The following is a 20,806-nucleotide window of genomic DNA, read 5'->3' as shown; positions in this document are numbered from 1 at the left end:
AACGCGCACCCCTAATTTTCGATTAAAAATCGGTATAAAATCATTGTAATTGCCAAAAATCATTTATTGTATTTATTGTATATCCAGCCATGTCCCCTGTATGTCCAGCCATATCCCCTGTATTTCCAGCCATGTCCCCCGTATGTCCAGCCATGTCCCCCGTATGTCCAGCCATGTCCCCCGTATGTCCAGCCATGTCCACTGTATGTCCAGCCATGTCCCCCGTATGTCCAGCCATGTCCCCTGTATGTCCAGCCATGTCCCCCGTATGTGCAGCCATGTCCCCTGTATATGCAGCCACCTACTGTTAATCACCGCGGCACGGGAACATTACAGACAGCGTTCGTTTGAACAGCTGTTTTCCCTGCCGCGCATAGACACTCCCCCTTGCTCGCGATTGGACAGATCCGTCCAAGGGGGCGTGTCTATGCGCGGCGGGGAAAACAGCTATTCAAACGAAAGCTGTCTGTAATGTTCCCCGCGCCGCGGTGATTAACGTTGTAGCGGCGTTGGTGGCGGAGGCGGTAGCAGCGGCGGCGGGGGGGGGGCTTGGGGAAGTATTCTATTCTAGTATCAGCGGTATTAGCGGGAGTACGAGTACTCCCGCTAATACTCGGTATCAGTCCTGCCACTGCCACCCCACCCCAGTCCTCGTTTATAACGCTCACCCAAACTTTGATTTCTTTTTTTGGTATAAAATTTTGCGCGTTATACTCGAATAAATACGGTAAAGATAACTAAAGCCTACGTAGCCGAATCAAGAAACTCACCTCTGACAGATTGCTCATGATTTATACTGTAAATGCAGATGTTTATATTACTCAGCAGAGTTTCTAAAACTGCGTTTGCAAAGCCCCTGTACCTATCCTCTCTATCCCCTGCAATTTTAGGGAGTTGCTACAAATACTTGATAAAAAGACTACCCAATGGTGTGAAGTAGCAGGGTAACAAGTACTGAGTCACTCACTACCATACATATCAGTACAATGCTTTATACAGAAGAAATCAAAACTATTTTATAAATTGAATAAAGATCCTGAGTACTTTTCTTACTGTATTTTAATGACACATAAGCCCATTAGAAATGTGTTTTCAACCAGACACAGCTCCATTAAGTCAAGCTGTGCAATGCTAAGCACGTATAGTAAAAATAAATGTGCAATGCAACTGTAAATTGTCTTCTGATTTCTTCTATGACTCAATTAGGAAATTTAAAACAAGAAAAAGAGAAACAAAGTTTATAGATATCCATAGCAAACCCCTTTCTACACAGTGGTGAAAGACCCCAATTGCATGTATAGTATGCTGAACATGTTGCGCGCGCACACACACACACATAACACACACACATCAGCAGAAGAAAGGTACGATGGGGAGTGGGGGGATACATTTAATAGCAAATGTAATATTTACAATAATTCAGCAAACAAGTGTTAGGGCTTGTTCACACTTGACTACATTTCTAACGCTTAACAGATGCTCTTATACTGTTTGTATGGCGTTAGTATGGACTTCAGTCAGGTATCAATAAGCTTTAGTATGGGGCGTTTACAAGCGTTAAAACGCTCCCTAAATGCACGGGTTTGAAGTGATTGATGAGTGTTAAGGCGCGTTAAAACTGCTCCACGATCGAAAGTGTCAGAAATAAACTAATTTAAACACAGCACAACCGGAACGCAGACGCCTGCCAGAGCGTTTGCTGAGCGTTACCATAGACTTGAATGGGAGGCGTTGAAGGGCTTCAAATGACTCAAGACTCGACACGAGGCTTCAGTTTTGAAGTGAAGCAACGCTAATGCTTCTGGTTTTTAGAATGTAAACAGCAATATATGCTGTCCATTGTATTATTTGCATAGGCGTTCGAGAGGCATTTTTAACGCCCCTCAAACGCCTGCATTTAAAGTGTTACTAAACCCACAACAGTAAAATCAGTCTGTATATGCAGCAAAGCATGCTTGTTAAAGTGGAGTTCCACCTAAAAATTGAACTTTCGCTGTAACCCCCTGACATGCCTCATTTGGCATGTCTTTTTTTTTGGGGGGGGGGGGGGCTGATACCATCTTTTTAGATGCATCCAGCTCCCACTTCCTCCCGGGGCTCCGTGACGCCAGAAGGAAGTTCACCTCTTCCCCCTTCCTCCCTGCAAACTCCTGGGACACGTCACAGAGAGCAGCGGAGCGCAGCTCGCACATCACAGCCGGGCGCCCAGAGTAAGGATGCCGATGCTGTGGAGAGGAGGGTAGAGGGGAGGGGCTCCATGCGGCTGCATCGCTGAATCACGGCACAGTTGCTGACTTTTATTTTATTTATTTTTCGGCGGAACTTCACTTTAAGTGGTTAATCCTCTGCATTGTGTAAAAATAATGTTTTACCCTGTATGCATAGATCCTCCCTGTACTGTCTATCTAGGGAAGGTCAGCTAACACAGGCAGAGTAGCCGACCTGCACATGCTCAGTTGTGTCTTTTATGCTGGAGAGAACATTTACTTGTTGATCAGAGTTAGCCAGGTCACATGATATTGACATCACACATAAGGGCATGTATATAGGCCTTTAGTGAAAATCTCCACCTTCCTGAACTCTCAGCACTGAAGAAACTGTACAGTTTATGATATAACCCCGGTATACAGATCATCCAAAAAGGTATATAGTGGCATTACTTTAATGTAAAAAGAAGATTTATAAGCTGTGGGCACTGTGGAGGATGAACTATTTTCATATTACTGGGTTTCGTAACACTTTAATGCCAGTGTGAACTTAGCATTAAGGTGGCAATATTATGCGACTGCATCCTTCTAAGCTGACTTGGTTCCAGAAATAAACAAACACAAATGGACACCAAACCATAGGGTGAAAGATTTCAAGGAGGATTTTAATAGTTTGTAATTCGGCAATAAAAAACAGCCAATGCATTTCCGGGGGCCACAACACTACCCCTTCATCAGGGCTTAACAGATGATAAATATACACCTGAATGGACTCAATCAATCTGCTAAAAAGTTCTCCTTTATAGTACATTCACACTGGAAGCCAGGGGGGTACCTTTTTACCTCCCCGAACTGCCCACCCTCAAGCAATGGTGGTACCCCGCCTCAGTGCAATACATATTGCCATGGCCACAATGCTTTGCATGATGATTCTGCAATTTTAACACTGGAAAGTTTGACAGGTAACACCACCTGTCAAGCTCTCTCATGTAAATTAATGTTGCCTTGCCTCAATCACTTTGCTTGAATTTGTGACGCAGTCACGTAATGTCAAATTGCTGTTTTAAAAACATTAAGAAGTAGGCATTAGAATGTGGCAGTATTGCCTCCTGAACACCTGCTAGCCTCCTTTCACTATCCTTCGGAAAGTGATCCACTACGGACTGCTTTTCAAGAGGGGCGGCAAATGATACCGCTAGTGTTAGCAGTAAATATCATGTGACTCTTCCACAAAATTAACATAGAAACGAATAAGAAACTACATAAAAACAAATTATTTAAAACTAATAAAAGTCCTAGTTACTCTAACTTTTCCAGGGAAGTCCAAGTATAACACCTGTGTGCTTCAACACCAAGCACCAGTGATCGTCATGGTCAAGCCCATCACTGATAATTAGAAGGCTTACCATGGTAAAAACCTTGCTTACAGAGGAAGACTCCATGCACACTGGGTTTTAAAAAAAAAAAACTTCTGTTTTCTTGGGAGTAAAAAAACGCTCATTAATAGCTAGATTCAGGTAGTTTGCCGCAACTTTAAGGCGGCGTAGCGTATCGTATTTACGCTACGCCGCCTTAAGTCAGAGAGGCAAGTACTGTATTCACAAAGTACTTGCCTCCTAATTTACGGCGACGTAGCGTAAATGCGGCGGGCGCAAGCGCGCCTAATTCAAAATAGGCTGAGGGGGGCGTGTTTTATGATAATTTGCTTTGACCTGACGTTATTGAAGTTTTTTTGGAACAGAGCATGCACCGTCCGCCTACATTTCCCAGTGTGTATTGTGGCTAAGTACGCCGTACGGTCCTATTGATTTCGACGTGGACGTAAATGACGTAAATCCCTATTCACGGACGACTTACGCAAACAACGTAAAATTTTCGAATTTCGAAGCGGGAACGGCGGCCATACTTTAACATTACTATTGCAACTATTTGATGGAATATCTTTAGGCCTGATAAAGCGCTATGTAAACGGTGTATCTGTACTGCGTCGGCTGGGCGTACGTTCGTGAATAAGCGTATCTAGTGATTTACATATTCTATGCCGACCGCAATGGAAGCGCCACCTAGCGGCCAGCCTAAATATTGCACACTAAGATAGGACGGCGCAAGCCGTCGTATCTTAGATAGGTTTAAGTGTATCTCTGTTTGAGAATACACTTAAACTTAGGTCGGCGCAGATTCCGAGTTAGATACGCCGACCTACAGTAACTCTATGTGAATCTAGCTAATAGAGCATTTTTTGTACAAAGTCTAGACGAGTTTAGAAGAGTTTTAATTTTTTTCAGCCAGTAAGCTCCAATCTGAAACGCGAACCAGAAGGTTTTTTTTCCTACCTCTAAATATTGAGAGCTCAAAAAATGCCTGTAATCGTCCTAATGTGCATGGACACATAGGATAACACTGAGTAGCTTCTACAGGTAGAACACAAAACTCCTGTATAAGCAATGTTTTTTAACAACTTCAATACCCGTGTATATTCATATGACGTCCACAAGGTGGCTCTGCCATCCTGGGTGGACATCATATGACGTCCTCGGGCCTCCCGGCCGATGGGGGGTGTGCGCGCGTGGCTGGCGGCCACGATGGCCGCCAGGTACCCGTGATTGACAGTTACAGAGCCAGGGACGTGGATCTCTATGTGTAAACACAGAGATCCATGTCCTGTCAGGGGAGGGAGGCCGATGGTGTGTCCCTTGTACATAGGGACACCGATCGGTCACCTTCCCCAGTCAGTAACCTCCCCCCACAGTAAGAATCACTCCCTAGGGAACACTTTAAACCCCTTGATTGCCCCCAAGTGTTAACCCCTTCCCTGCCAGTCACATTGTATACAGTAATCAGTGCATATTTATAGCACTGTTCGCTGTATAAATGTGAATGGTCCCAAAATGGTGTCAAAAGTGTCCAAACTGTCCGCCGCAATATCACAGTCCGACAAATGTCGCAGATCGCCGCCATTACTAGTAAAAAAAAAAAAAATCATAAATCTATCCCCTATTTTGTAGGCGCTCTAACTTTTGCGCAAAGCAATCAATATACGTTTATTTTTTACCAAAAAGATGTAGAAGAATACGTATCGGCCTAAACTGAGGAAAAATATATTTATTTTTTATTTTTATTGGATATTTATTATAGCAAAAAGTAAAAAAATATTGAGTTTTTTTTGTTTATAGCGCAAAAAAAAAAAACTTCAGAGGTGATCAAATACCACCAAAAGAAAGATATATTTGTGGGAAAAAAACGGACGTCAATTTTGATTGGGAGCCATGTCGCACGACCGCACAATTGTCATTCAAAGCGGGACAGTGCTGAAAGGTGAAAATTGGCCTGGGCAAGAAGGAGGTGAAAATGCCTGGTATTGAAGTGGTTACAGTGTGCATGGAGCCAAATACTGCACTCAGCATGTATTAGCCTGGGGCCACATCAAGGTACTTCTCCTCTCTCTTTACCAAACAGGACACAGATAAAAGAAATAGCTTCAAATGAGCAGATTTTACAAGCACCAGCAGATCTTGGCTACAACACCCTCGATCCTCTTATCCACATCAGATATCCCCAATATAATACATGCCATAAAAACCAAGACAAAACACTCATACTGTAGTAAATCCCAACTTTTATTTGTGTAAAATCAGGTATAAAAATAGGCCGGAACAAAGCCGCTGCTCACAGCAGCCATAGATGTACACAACAGACTTTACCCAACATGTTTCGTCCAATCAAACATCTTCAGGGGTTCAGTTAAAAATAAAACAGGCACCAGAAGGCAGCAGTATTTCCTACTGAACACCTTCTAACTTACTTTTACCATCCTCTGGAAAGTGATCCCATGCAGACTGCTTTTCATAGAGGTGGTAAATGATACCACCACTAGTGTGAAAGGAGCCTTAGAGCTGCAACTAACATCATATGGTCAGAGACAGTTGTTTTCTGTTATACTACCTGACATGACCGTATATACATATGGCTGACTGTATCTGTAAACTCTGGATGTTTGGTGAGCAAGCAATACATATGTGTTTTATAGCATGTAATCAAATGTTACACGTTGACTCTATAAATGTGCTGATGCTACAAACACAAGTCCTGGAAAAGATTGTCATAGATCCCATTTATAAATCTGCCACACAATTGTGCAACAAATGGTGTAACTAGTGACAGATTCATGTATGTGTTGGTAAGGTGGATATGAATCTTTCCCAACTTTGATAAAACTTTTGTAAGCATCTCTCCTGCAAAGTGGTGGAGTTTACAGGCAAATAAGCCAGAAGTTGGGAGAGTAAGGCCCCTTTCACATTAGCGGACCGTTCGTCCGTTTATTACAAGTCCGTTTACGGACTTGTAATGCATCCCTATAGGATCGCGTATGTTAGCGGATGGAGCATCCGCTAACGTCCGCAACCATCCGCGTCCGTCGGGATCCGGTTTTTCGGACGGAAGAAAACCCTATTTTTCTTCCGTCCGGCGGAACGGATCGGATGAAGACGGACAGACGGTCCGTCTTCATCCGATTCCCCATAGGGGAGAGCGGAGGAAAGACAGGGCGGTCTTTGCACAGTGTGCGGGGACCGCCCTGTCCGCCGACAGCTCAGCAGGGATTATGGATGATCCCGCTGAGCCGACGGACACACACGGAGCGGACACAAAAACGGTCTGCTCCGTGTGAAAGAGGCCTAAGGGAAACAGTTCCAAAAGAATTTAAAGATATTGTACATTTTGTCACAGAACGGTCTCGAAGATGCAACACAATCAACCGTTTACTCCGTCATGGAATATGTCTTATTTACCTCCACCTCCCTCATCGCAGAAATGGTGGCGTATTTCTTGATGAATTTGTTGAAACAATAGTGCCATATAATACAGCCACATTTAGTACGAGTGACGGTCTATACCGCTTTCCCACCTCTGAAAAGTGATCCTCAGGGGATTGCTTTTCAGCAGGCAGTACATCAGCAGCTCCCAGGCACTTACTGAATGCCTATTTTTTCCATTTAAAGCTGGAAATTATATTGGAATACTGCTCTGCAACCGCAAGCCAAACAAAGTGAAGCATTACGGCAAACCCCCGCCAACTGCATGTTATGCTTTAAAGTGGGCTGTTGGGGTGGGGGTGGGGCGGCAGTAAAACCACAGCTTAACTGCCTGTTTTTACTGCTCCCTGGCCTCCTGTGTAAATGAGGCCTTGCATTCTTGAAAAAAAGAGCTTGAATTTGTCTCACATGTTAGCAACGCAGCACATTTTTCATGAATTCTGCCAAGGCTTTTAACTATGTACACACTGCCAGGAATATGCTGAAAATAAATTTTTAAATCATCCCCAGGATGTTTCCTTCTGCCCATTTGATAACTGAGAGAATGATGATTGGTCACTGGAGAGGTCAATACCCCATGTGATGTCCAATCAGCGCCCAGTTAGTTAGGCAAATAGACTCCGCACTCTGCACTCTGCAAGAGCAGTTGCGCCAGAGCTTGTTAACCACTTCAGCCCTGGAAGATTTTACCCCCTTCCTGACCAGAGCACTTTTTACAAATTGGCACTGCTCTGTTTAACGGATAATTTCACGGTCATGCAATGCTGTACCCCAGGGGTGCCCAACCAGTGGCCTGCGGAGCCCTCTGATGTGGCCCGCGACCTCCTGCTTTGGGATGGAATAAAATAAAATAGAATACTGTTATTAAAGGCAGGTTTTCTACTAAAATCAATGTGGGCATATCTGTTCTGCAGTGGTTACTGGGCTGCTTTCAAACTGATCCACAGTTGCAGAGAAGTGCGTTTTTTATTGTTTGCGCTATAAACCAAAAAAGAGCGACAATTGTGAAAAAAAATATATTTTTAAATTTTTGCTATAATAAATATCCTCAATTTTTTTTTTAACACATTTTTTCCTCAGTTTAGGCCGATATGTATTCTTATATATATTTTTGGTAAAAAAAATCAAAATAAGCGTATATTGATTGCTTTGCGCAAAAGTTATAGCATCTACAAAATAGGGGATAGATTTATGGCATGATTAATATTATTTTTCCTAGTAATGGCGGCGATCAGTGATTTTTATCGGGACTGCGACATTGCGGCGGACAGATCAGACACTTTTGACACTCTTTTGGGACCGGTGGATATAATGTAGCGCTAAGCTTTATGTGAAATAAAAGTACACACAAATAAAAGGGAACATTCAAATAATCATTTGAATACACACCAAAATGAAAAGTCCAACTTGTCCATAATCATTCAATGAAAAAATGAACATGAAAGTCGGGCAAAGTGTGAGGGTTAGAAACAAATCTAATCCCAGAACAGAATCTTGGAAGAAGGAAAGTGAGTCCATGACAATGAAGTAGTGCTTCCTCAAACCAATACATATAACAGGGCCCAGAGTTGTAGCTTGAAGCAAAAGTTGACCTGCCCCCCCCCCCCCCCTCATTACCATCCACCACTTCCACCATCCATGCAGATACATCCACGATACTCAAAGTGGCTTAAGAGTTTTGAGTTCACAGAGTTCCTCTTTACATCGGAGGACAGGGATTACCGCCGGAGAATCAGAGGGCAGGGAGCACCGCTGGAGAATCAGAGGACAGGGACTCCTGGCAGGTCACTTGGCAGAGCTAATTTTCCATCTCCGGTCTTCAGTGAGAACGGCAGTGTAGTTGCAGAAGGCAGATACACCCTGTGCAGATCATGGTTAACTGGCTGTGTTGTAAAGGAATCTGATTTCAGCCCTTCAGAGGAGGAACAGCATAGAGTGCTGTAATGGGTAAAGAGCTCAGAAGCCGGGCATAATATCCAGGGCAGAGGGGGTGGTCAGGGGGTTGCGTAGACATGTGCACAGAAAAAAAATCGTTTTTTTTTTGTTCTGTTTCGTATCGTTCGGTAGTTTCGTTTCCGTTAGTTTTTCGTAAGACGCCCGTTTTCTTGTTCGTTCCCGTTCGTTTTTCGTACGACGAGATTTTTTCGTATTCCGATTGTTTCGTATTTTCGTTACCGTTTTATTTTCGAAAATGCGGGATGGTTCGTTATTCTGTTTAATTCATGTTCGTTACTTGTTAGACAATAATTTTCGTGAATTTTCGTCAATGATTTGCATTCTGTGTTTTGGATTCCTTTTTCTGTTCGTGTTTTCGGTCTTGTGTTCGTGTGACATCTATGACAATTTGTTGTGGATGTCATGTGGGCATGCGACTGAAGATACGAACAGAAAAAGGATTTTCGTCATTTTGTACTTTCGTAAATATATCGCGGGATTCGCGGCACTTTCAACACGCGGCTCATCCATATTAACGATTGTTTAGCCCCATACACTTGGTCAGACTTTTTTAACAACAAACATAAAAAAACGATCGTTTTCCGTTCGTTCTCAGAAAATTTGTTCGTTTTTAAACTCCATAAGAAAACCATTTTTGGGTTCAAAAGTCTGGCCAACTGATCTCCCTTCAGATGAAAATCCACAGAAAAGTTTATTTGGCTTTACTGTACTACTCAGCACAAAAGAGAAGCTGCTTCACTAACTACATTCACTGCCCATTCAAAAAAACGAAAATTACATCTGTGGCAAGGGACTTGCATTCTGTGTTTTGGGTCCTTTTTCTTTTGGTGTTTTCGGTCGTGTGTTCGTGTGACATCTGTGGCAAAAGATTTGCATTCTGTTGAATCCAAAATACGAACAGAAAAAAGGAATTCAAAATACAGGGTGCGGATCTTTTGATGTGGATGTCGTGTGAGCATACGACTGAGGGTGCGAACAGAGAAGGGATTCAAACAAGATACAGAGTGCAAATCTTTTGTTGTGGATGTCGTGTGAACATACGGCTGAGGATACGAGCAGAGAGGGGATTCAAACAGGATACAGAATGCAAATCTTTTGTTGTGGATGTCGTGTGAACATACGGCTGAGGATACGAGCAGAGAGGGGATTCAAACAGGATACAGAATGCAAATCTTTTGTTGTTGATGTCGTGTGAACATACGGCTGAGGATACGGACAGAGAGGGGATTCAAACAAAATACAGAATGCAAATCTTTTGTTGTAGGTGTCATGTGGACATGCGGCTGAGCATACGAGCAGAGAGGGGATTCAAACAGGATACAGAATGCAAATCTTTTGTTATAGATGTCAATTTCGTTCTTTTGCCGTTTTCGTTTTGTCGTATTTTCGTCAGATCGTTCGTTCGTATTTGCGGTTGTTCGTTTTCCGGCTCATTCGTAATCCCTTCGTTTTCGTATTTTGGTGCTTTAATTTTTTCGTATGTACACATTATTCTGCGGGTACGAAAATGAACATTTTTGTACAAAAATAACATTCGTACGAACGGGAATGCACATATCTACTTTGCAACTTAGATCTGGGAGGGCAAAGCCATGTGACAGAAAATCTGGAGCCTGCAGCCCTTCAGGTGCCCCCTGAGGAGGTGTTAAGGGATTTGTTTTAGCAATTTCTGAAGGTTTCTCTGTCAGTGTTGGCAGGTGTTGGGGGAAGGTCACCTCCCCAAGGTGTGTGTCTTTTCCCCAGTTGTCAGGGAAGTGGGGTAAGCGGACATCCCCGGGTGGGTGTACAGAGAATTCCAGCTGGTGACAAGGAGACACAGAGCGGTTTCTTACCTCACCAGTGACATCGGCCCCATAGTGGCTATAGGATGGCACTCTCCTCTTCTTGACTCACTAAGCACGGGTACCATTCCATGTTGCCAGCACACAGCACAGACACTTCCCCATTTTGGGCTGTTCTCACCTCGTGCTCCTCTCCATTCAGGAAATGCCTCACAGCTTCTCCCCAGCCAATGAGATTGGAGGGGTCTGGACTGTGGAAGACAAAGTAGAAAGCCTAGTACTGCGTGTTGGCCGGCCACGTGCATTGGGTCCTCCCACCGCGCAGCGCGCCTACTAAGGCTCTAAAAGGAGCCAACGTACCTGTACGACGTTGAGCGCAGGGCTGCCAACCTGCCGACGTATATGTACGTGATAGGGCCGGGAAGTGGTTACATGAGCAGAAGCTCTGCTGACTTCCATCATTCAATCACGTGCAAGCAAAAATGCTGTTTTTTTTTTTCTTTGCATGTGATTGGGTATTCTTTTCAAAGTGACGCTTTCTTAATTTACTAAGTCCTGGAGCAACCGCACTTTGCATAGTCTATTCATTGTCCTTTAGTAAATAGACCCAATATATACAGCATGTACTGTGTTTGGGTAGCTTATGCTTAGCTAACCCAGTCAGGGCAGGGGACACGTCAGTGTTGATATTTTCCTGTCTCATTAAATATATCCCAGGCTTGCTGAGCTGGTATGAACATTACGCTCTTCAGTAAATCACCCCCTGCTCTGCTGAAAATGGAGAAATAATCCACATTTAAGCACTGTTAACAATTTTCTTTGCGAGCTAAAGTTGAAAAAAACACACCGAGTACGAGCAGATTTCCAAAGCTACGTCTCAGCAAAGGGCGCAATGTAAATTCCCTGTCACTGAGCACTAATTGCTAGTGACAAACGCGCAGACAGAGAGCGAGAGCGAGAGAGGGGGGAGAGCAAGAAAGGCTTTGCATCCCCAGCACTGTGTGATACCGGTGAGAGCTGAGACAAGCAGTAATGTCTCATTCACCTGGATCACACTCCGTTCTCCATCTCACACATCCAAAACTGTGATTCACTCCAGCCATGTGCATGTTCTATTTGTAGCCTCTGATCGCACTCCACTTACATGACTTTAAAAAGGGAGGTGGGTGGTGTGAGATATGACACTACACTGTGAACAAATCTGACTTAGAAAACATATACAACTAGGATTTCTACGATACAGTACATAATGTATATTCTATAGAATGCCAACTATCATTTTAAAGAGGAACTGCAGCTCATATAATTTGTAATAAAAACATCTTTGCCATTCTTAAGCTTCCCTCCAACCACTTTGCACATTATTTTATATATACTGTGATTCTGTACTTGCCAAATATGCTGCAGAAATCTCCCTCCACTGATTTTGGCTGCAATCAATTTATCTATGGGCAGCTGAAGCTGCTGCCTGTTCACTTCCTGGATTTATACAGACACACAGAGGCACACCTCTAGTTCTGCAGCTCTCATTGGCCCTCTTATGACTCCCCCCCTTTCCTGGCAAACTCTCAGGCCTCGTACACTAGGGTGAACAGACATCCCCAGTTTCAGGGGACAGTCCCCTGATTGAGGACACTGTCCCCGGACCAAGTCTGTCCCTGGTTTTGTCTCCAGATTGGATTTAATAGGGGGCAGGGGCAATTTCAAAGACAGTCAGTGCAGAATTAAAATTGAAAAATAAGAATTACACCCCCCGCTCCGCCGTGCCTACTAGCATAGGGGGGTTGTATTTTTTCCCATTATCTGTGCCCCTTTCTGATGATCATGTGCTGGTCGGAGCGGAGGGAATATTTCTTCAGTTTTGGGCGCATGCCCATTCAGCTTCGCTTGCATGTTCTTCTGTCTTGGCTCAAATCCTGGCCAGCCACCTGCCTATCTCCTTGCCTTCCCTGGCGGAGTGATCTTCCTCCGCTCCCCATCCAGTAGTAGCCGGGGCCCGAAGAGTAAGACTTGAGAGGCGGGCGGCGACGGGCAGAGAGTCGCTGATTGTTGCCAATAATAGTAAAGAAAAAATATGTCCCCGGAATTCATTTTAAAAATCTGGTCACCTTATCGTACACACGACCGAGGAACTCGTCGGAAAAGACACATTGTTTTCCTCGACGAGTTCCTTGTTAGGCTTGTCGAGGAAGCTTGCTTTGCGTACACACGGTCAAGACAAAATCTCGTTGTTCTCAAACGCGGTGACGTACAACATATACGACGGCAGGGGAAGTTCGATTGCACTGGCACAACCCTTGGGGCTGCTTTTGCTAATCTCATGTCACTGAGTGTTAAAGCGGAGGTTCACCCGTACATAACACTTTTTCCCCATAGCTGGATGCTCGTTTTGTCTAGGGGAATCGGCTAGTTGTTTTAAAATATAATCCGTACTTACCGTTTGCGAGATGCATCTTCTCCGCCGCTTCCGAGTATGGGCTGCGGGACTGGGCGTTCCTATTTTGATTGACAGTCTTCCGACGGTCGCATCCATCGCGTCACGTTTTTCCGAAAGAAGCCGAACGTCGGTGCGCAGGCGCAGTATAGAGCCGCACCGGCGTTCCGCTTCTTTCGGCTACGAGTGACGCGATGGATGCGACCGTCGGAAGCCTCTCGGAAGCCTGTCAATCAAGAAGGAACGCCCGCTCCCGAAGACCCATACCCGGAAGCGGCGGAGAAGATGCATCTCGAAAACGGTAAGTACGGATCATATTTTAAAACAACTAGCCGATTCCCCTAGACAAAACGAGCATCCATCTAAGGGGAAATGATAAAAAAAAACATAATTGGGTGAACTCCCGCTTTAAGTAAAAGTTTGGTAAGAGACGATTTGCACTTTTCAGTCTGTTACAGCGTGAAAAATGTGTTATCTCCACTTTACTAAAACTGGAGCATTCAGAATCTGGTGCAGCTGTGCAAGGTAGTAAATCAGCTTTTAATTTCAACTTGTTCAATTAAAGTGTTAGTAAAGCCCACTTTGTGTTTTTTACCTACAGGTAGACCTATAATAATGCTTACCTTCGTAATGTGATAGTATGTGATGCATTCTAGCATATTATGCAATTTACTTACAGTTTTTTTTTTTTTAACTGCGGTTTATTACTGCTTTAAGCTTTCACAAAAAAAAACTGGAAGCTGATTGGTTTCTATGCACAGCTGCACCAGATTTTGCACTCTCCAGTTTTAGTAAATCTTCCCCTTTGTCTTAGACCCCTTTCACACTGAAGCGTTTTTACAGCATTTTAGTGTTAAAAATAGCGCTATTAAAATGCTCATAAAACGCTCTCTATGCATCTCAATGGACCCTTTCACACCGAGTCCTGCAAGCAGCATCTTTGGAGCAGCTTTTGGGCGCTGAAAAAAAACGCTCCAAAAACGCCCCTCTCCATTAAAATGAATTGAGAGCGCTGTAAAAATGCCTTGCCCTTTCACACTGAGGCACTGAAAAAACACCCTAAAACGTTAGGGTCTTAGCGGTGCTTTATCAGCGTTTTTCGGGCACTAGCAGTGTGAAAGGGCTTTGAAAGCACTCGGGCTTTCACATTGGGATTGCAGATGAGGCTTCACCTGAAAAACACTTGAAAAGCAGTAGAATAACACCCGAAAATGCCCCAGTGTGAAAGGGGCCTTAAAGTGGAACTTCAGTTTAAACCACTCCTCACCCCCTTACATGCCACATTTGGCATGTAATTTTTTTTTTTGGGGGGGTAGTGGGGACTTCCTGTCCCACTTCCTCCATTCGGTTGTGGCTTTCCCGGCTTCTCCTCCATGCTTTCCCTCCTGCTCAATCCAGTTTTAAGACCCACTTCCAGTCCTGATTGGCTGGGAGGAGAAGCCAGAAGACAATAGCGAATATTGATTGGCTAATGTCATAAGTGGGTGGGCTCAATGCGCAGTGCTCTGCACCCCAAGGCCAACCTTTTTGAAGCCAATTAGAGCCTCAGGCTATAATCATGTGCTTCAAAAAACTAAAGTCGCATAAATTTCGTAGCATGCAGATTAGGGGGCGGCGATCCTGCACCCCTTATGGACCGGCCCGCTGCTGGTGTAGATACTCTTGCAAAATAGTATCAGCAGGGGGTTCAGCTAACATATACAGTGGAACATCGGATTGCGAGTTAACGAGCGTTTCGCAATACGAGAAATTCTTTTTTACAAATCCTGACTCGGTTTGCGAGTGTTATCTTGCAAAACTAGCAGGATACAAGCCTCTGAAATGTGTAGCACCGCTTTTGGCCATTGACACTCTGAGCCATTTTGGAAATACTCTGAAACAATCAGAAATACTCGTAAACACTGCAAAATACTCCGTTCCCAAGGGTTTCCCAGTGTATTCGAGTTGTCTCCGAGTATTTCTGAGTCTCTCTGGTGCCCCTCCACCTCTGGCCACATGCGAATTTCTATGGGGAAATTCGCTTTGCTATGCGAGTGCTTTGGATTACAAGCATTATTAGTATCAAAAAGTAATTAAAAGGGGTAAAACAGTATGAAATGTACATGCAAAAAAAATGTGTGGTCTGTAGCCACAAGGCAAAAGGAACCACTAAATCTAAAGTGCGGGAAATATGCATAAAGCAGTGGCCAACGCGTTTCAGAGTACTTGGCGACTGCTTTATGCATATTTCCTGCACTTGAGATTTACTGGTTTCACACATTTTTTCATGTATTTTGTATGTACATATTTTGCTGTTATCTCTTTTTAATTACTTTTTTAAGACTGACCATTGGGGCTCTCGGGCACTGCCCGAGGATCCTATGCCACTAGGGGGCCCCATCAGTGTTGCCAGGCTCAATAAAACCAGGGACAGTATGTAAAAATCTGTGTTTTTTTTACATCTGTCCCTGATATGTCCGAAACCCACATTTTTTTTATGTGAAAAAAAGATTTTAGCTGCCCTGCCTCTGCACTGCCTCCTGGCGTGGTGGCCATCTGTAAGCCCGGGGGGCCCATATTCTTCTATTGCCCGGGGGCCCCATGAGTTGTCAGTCCGCCCCTGCTACCAACAATTATATAGCATGAGAACCTTGAATACATCTAAATGGAATTGGATGTATATGTAGAACATCTACTACTTTAGTAGATTTATTAAAGATTGCACTGAGATTGGGTCATAATGTGTATTGTAGTATTCCTGACCACCTATTCTAAAGTAGGATTATAGAACTGAACTGTATGGACATCTTTATGTCTAGGATCATACGAGATAGAAAAAAGTTGTGCTGGTAAGTTAATTGGTTCCTTTCCAAATTGGTCCTAGCAAGTTTGTCTGTATGTATATACATGAGACGGGGACTTTAGATTGTAAGCTCTTGAGGGCAGGGGCTGATGCGAATGTACGATATATGTAAAGCGCTGTACAAATTGTAGGGCTAAATATAAATGCCTGTAATAAATCAATTAAGAGATCAAATAATGAATCAAGGTGTATGAAAATGCATTGGAATACATTAAATATTTATGATTAAGTCTTAACATTCTCCCTGTGCCTGTGTGTTTCCTCCGGGTACTCCGGTTTCCTCCCACACAAGACAAGCTGGTAGTCTAAGTGGCTCCTGTCTAAATTGGCCCTACTGCGTGTATGTATGAATGTGAGTTAGGGACTTCAGATTGTCAGCTTTTTGTCAAAGTTTAATTGAACAAGCTGAAGATGGAAGGTGATTGGCTACCATTCAGAGCTGTACATGTTTTTGCACTGTCTAGTTTTTTATTAATTCAACTTCAAAGTCTTTTCAATAACTATACGATTATTCTAGTATTTCTCAGTGACAGATACTAGTACTATACATTCATAATCTTTCTGTGTATGGGATTATCTTACAGACTAGAGCTCACCACACATGTTAAAAATCTGATTGTACAATCTCGTTTTTATCTGCCAACAAGTATTCTAATTGGATACTAACTGATTGTAGATTAGATAGGTCTTCATATTACATCGTTTTGGTAAATGAGCCGTTTTCACCTCTCAGATATGTAACCATTGACACCAATGGTCTTTTAAGGAGGCATTCTTCCCACTGACCATCATGCTAATGTACCGTGAGCTGTAGATTGTATGTACTGTAATTAATATAGATGTAGTAATTAATAGTGGAGACCTGAAAGTTATTTTAATGGTTGCTTTTTTTTTTTTTTTTAAAGATTGAGAAAGGCTGAATAAAAGTCACTTTCATGACAACCTTTAAATTTTATGGAACAAAAACAAAGGCTAGATAGCAAAATTGAAAGGTTGTCATAAAAGTGACTTTTATTTTTTTTTAAAAAGGAACCATTAAAATAACTTTCAGGTCTCCACTATTAATTACTACATCTATATTAATTACAGTACATACAATCTATAGCTCACGGTACATTAGCATGATGGTCAGTGGGAAGAATGCCTCCTTAAAAGACCATTGGTGTCAATGGTTACATATCTGAGAGGTGAAAACTGCTCAAGAAGGAACCCTTGAAATAACTTTCAGGTCTCAGCCATTAATTACTACATCTATATTAATTACATACAATCTACAGCTCATGGTACATTAGCATGATGGTCAGTGGGAAGAATACCCCCTTAAAAGACCATTGGTCTCCAATGCAATCTCCTTTATTCCATGTAAAATAAAAACATGTACAGCACAAGTGCTGAACTAACGGTCCCAGCTAACGCGTTTCACAGCTAGAACCGGTGCTTAATCAATTTTATGCATGATAACAATATAGGAGACAAAAAAAAGATGTAGCAGATGTGACTAGCCTAAAACATGAAGTGCACTTGCAATAGAATGATCTACACAGCAAAGCCATATTACAGGGGGATTAATCAAATACAGTTAAACCTTGGTTTGAGAGTAACTTGGTTTGAGAGCGTTTTGCAAGACAAGCAAACATTTGTAATACATGTTGACTTAATATAGAAGTGATGTCTTGATATAAGAGTATACATCTATAGTAATTACATACAATCTATAGCTCACGGTACATTAGCATGATGGTCAGTGGGAAGAATACCCCCTTAAAAGACCATTGGTCTCCAATGCAATCATTTCCTTTATTCTGCGTAAAATAAAAACATGTACAGCACAAGTGCTGAACTAAAAGTCCCAACTAACGCGTTTCACAGCTAGAACCGGTGCTTAATCAATTTTATGCATGATAACAATATAGGAGACGAAAAAAAGACATAGCAGATGTGGCTAGCCTAAAACATGAAGTGCACAGCAAAGCCATATTACAAGGGAATTAATCAAATACAGTAAAACCTTGGTTTGAGAGTAACTTGGTTTGAGAGCGCTTTGCAAGACAAGCAACATTTTTAATAATTTTTGACTTAATATAGAAGTGATGTCTTGATATAAGAGTATACATCTATATTAATTACATACAATCTACAGCTCACGGTACATTAGCATGATGGTCAGTGGGAAGAATGCCCCTTTAAAAGACCATTGGTCTCCAATGCAATCTCCTTTATTCTGTGTAAAATAAAAACATGTACAGCACAAGTGCTGATCTAACAGTCTCCAACTAACGCGTTTCACAGCTAGAACCAGTGTTTCATCAATTTTATGCATGATAACAATATAGGAGACGAAAAAAAGACGTAGCAGATGTGGCTAGCCTAAAACATGAAGTGCACTTGCAATATAATGATCTACACAGCAAAGCCATATTACAAGGGAATTAATCAAATACAGTAAAACCTTGGTTTGAGAGTAACTTGGTTTGAGAGCGTTTTTCAAGACAAGCAAACTATTTTAATAATTTTTGCCTTGATATACAAGCAATGTCTTGATATAAGAGTAGTGTCATGTCACAACTGAGTATAAAAGAGAAGAGAGCAATATGTTTACATTTAATGAAGGTACAACTTTGCTTTGATATGCAAGCGCTTTGGATTACAAGCATGTTTTTGGAACGAATTATGCTCGCAATCCAAGGTTTTACTGTAAGTGGATTGTCAGGCCTCGTACACACCACCGAGTTTCTCGGCAAAAAACAACAAGAAACTTGCTGGGAGAATTTTTTTTGCCGAGGAAACCGGTCGTGTGTACATTTTCGTCGAGGAAACTGTCGAGAAACTCGACGAGCCAAAAAGAAAGCATGTTCTCTATTTCCTTGACGGGAATGGAGAAAATTGGCTTGTCGATTTCCTCGACAGCCTAACAAGGAACTCGACGAGGAAAACTATGTGTTTCGCCCGTCGAGTTTCTCGGTCGTGTGTACGAGGCCTCAGGCAAAAGTTTTTTGACCATTCTTTTTTACTTTTTTGAGTTCCTGAAACTCACTTGAACGTGACAACTATTCCAAAGGGAAGCCCTAGTTCTAGCAACATCGTGATTGGCAGTAAACTCCAACTTATTGCTGGCACAGATGTCGCATGCCTGTAATATGTGCTACTGACATGACGCACTCAAGGCGTCTATGCACATTATATATTAATCTGTTTCAGCTGTTTACTGTTGATGGTGGCTTTATTGTGAATTAGGTTAATTCCAGTTTATACGCCTTCATTTTTTTTTTTTTTTAACTCTTATTCTATGCAAAAAAAAAAAAATGTAAAATCTTATTTTTTTTTTAAATAATCAGCTGACTCTTTATAAAATCGGATGATCGCATTGGGCTTTCTATACTGATAATGTACATGTTATTCATATTACAGCATAGGGATCCCCATGCTAAAATCTGTAATATAGAATATTTAAATTAGAAAGAACGCCCATAAAGGTCACTTTTAGAGTAGATTGAGATTTCCCATATGGGTAGCCACTAATCTTGCACCTTGTAATAGCTTCAGAAAATATTTGAATACTGACACATAGCCGTTAATCTTTTGTGACAAGTAAATCTCTGATATATAACGTCAGCTGTCATTCAGCGTCCGCTTTTAATTAATAAAAAGAATGCCTAGACCGGCTGTAGGCTGTGAAAGTGTAATATAACCAAGATTTTTTTTAATTTTTTTTATATATACATCCTAATAAATGTAGACAAATATTTCTATAAAGTTACAATAGGCAGAGCTGGAAAGTGCAGTTAAAGTGAGATTTGGTGCTGATGTTGGAAAGGTTACATTAACGATCCAATTACACAGCACTGCCTAGGATGCAATCAGTTATCCTATATGTCCTTACAGAACAGGGGTCAGGTGGGGCCATACAATTTCCATAAAGTTAAAGAGAAATCACAACATTTGTATCCATTACCTGTCAAAGGAAATACTATAATAAAACAAAACCCCATGTAGGTAAAGTATCTGAATAATTGGAAGCACCTACCTTAATGCAGAAGATCACTGTAGGTTTGACTAGTCCAGATGCTTTATAAAAAAAAAGTTCCTTTCCTTTAGATCTCTTGCAGTCCCTTTGGCTGTAGTTACATAAGAAAGATGGTTTTGTAAGCTGATGAGTTTGAGGGTACCTCTGAAAATCCCAGCTCCATCCTCAGTGCCCAAGGAAGTTAAAGGATGCCTGGAGGGTAGGATGCTGTGCCCAGATCTTATCACTTGGATGGAGGACTAGTCAGACGAGGGAAAAGAGGAGATGTGGAGTGGTGAAAGTGGGATGGAAGGAGTGAGAGGTCTGTGAGTAGGAGACTGCACACACAATGAGAATAATCCACCTTCTCTGGCTCATCACAGTCTCATGCTACATCTAGCTGCTGTCTAGTTCACTGAGCCCAGGCGCCCTCTAGTGGCTGCTTTTCATCATCACGACTCACGGAGTTCCCAAGGGTTCTTAGTGAAAGTTCACATCCATTAATCTGACTTTTAGCTTCTAAAGCTGCAGCAAAAAAAAAAAAAAAATGTAAATATTGCAACCAAAAATGTGTATTTTTCTATCTTTTTTATTTTTTCACCAATCTAGTGCTGTTTTCTTTTTCGTTAAGATAAAGCAAAATGTATGTATTACAGAGATTTATATAGCACTGACAATAAACACACTGGGGCAGATCCACGAAGAAGTTACGACGGCGAGTCTATTGATACGCCGCGTAACTTCTATTTTGCTCCGGCGTATCTTTGTTTTG

At 42.3% G+C, this 20,806-nt stretch overlaps 1 protein-coding gene across 1 annotated transcript in view; it reads right to left on the bottom strand.

Annotated features, from left to right (window-relative positions):
- CPNE4 (copine 4) overlaps positions 1–20,414 on the bottom strand; it is a 508,892-nt gene extending 488,478 nt beyond the window's left edge. Inside the window, exon 1 of the mRNA XM_040353037.1 lies at positions 20,056–20,414. The gene's annotated coding sequence lies outside the window, so the exon portion shown is untranslated. The remainder of the gene's footprint in view (positions 1–20,055) is intronic.
- Between the last annotated feature and the right edge of the window lie 392 nt (positions 20,415–20,806).

This window comes from Rana temporaria, chromosome 5, assembly GCF_905171775.1.
Source record: "Rana temporaria chromosome 5, aRanTem1.1, whole genome shotgun sequence".
Classification (NCBI taxonomy): domain Eukaryota; kingdom Metazoa; phylum Chordata; class Amphibia; order Anura; family Ranidae; genus Rana; species Rana temporaria.
Note: the sequence above shows the minus strand (reverse complement) of the source record. Positions and strands in the feature narration are given on the sequence as shown.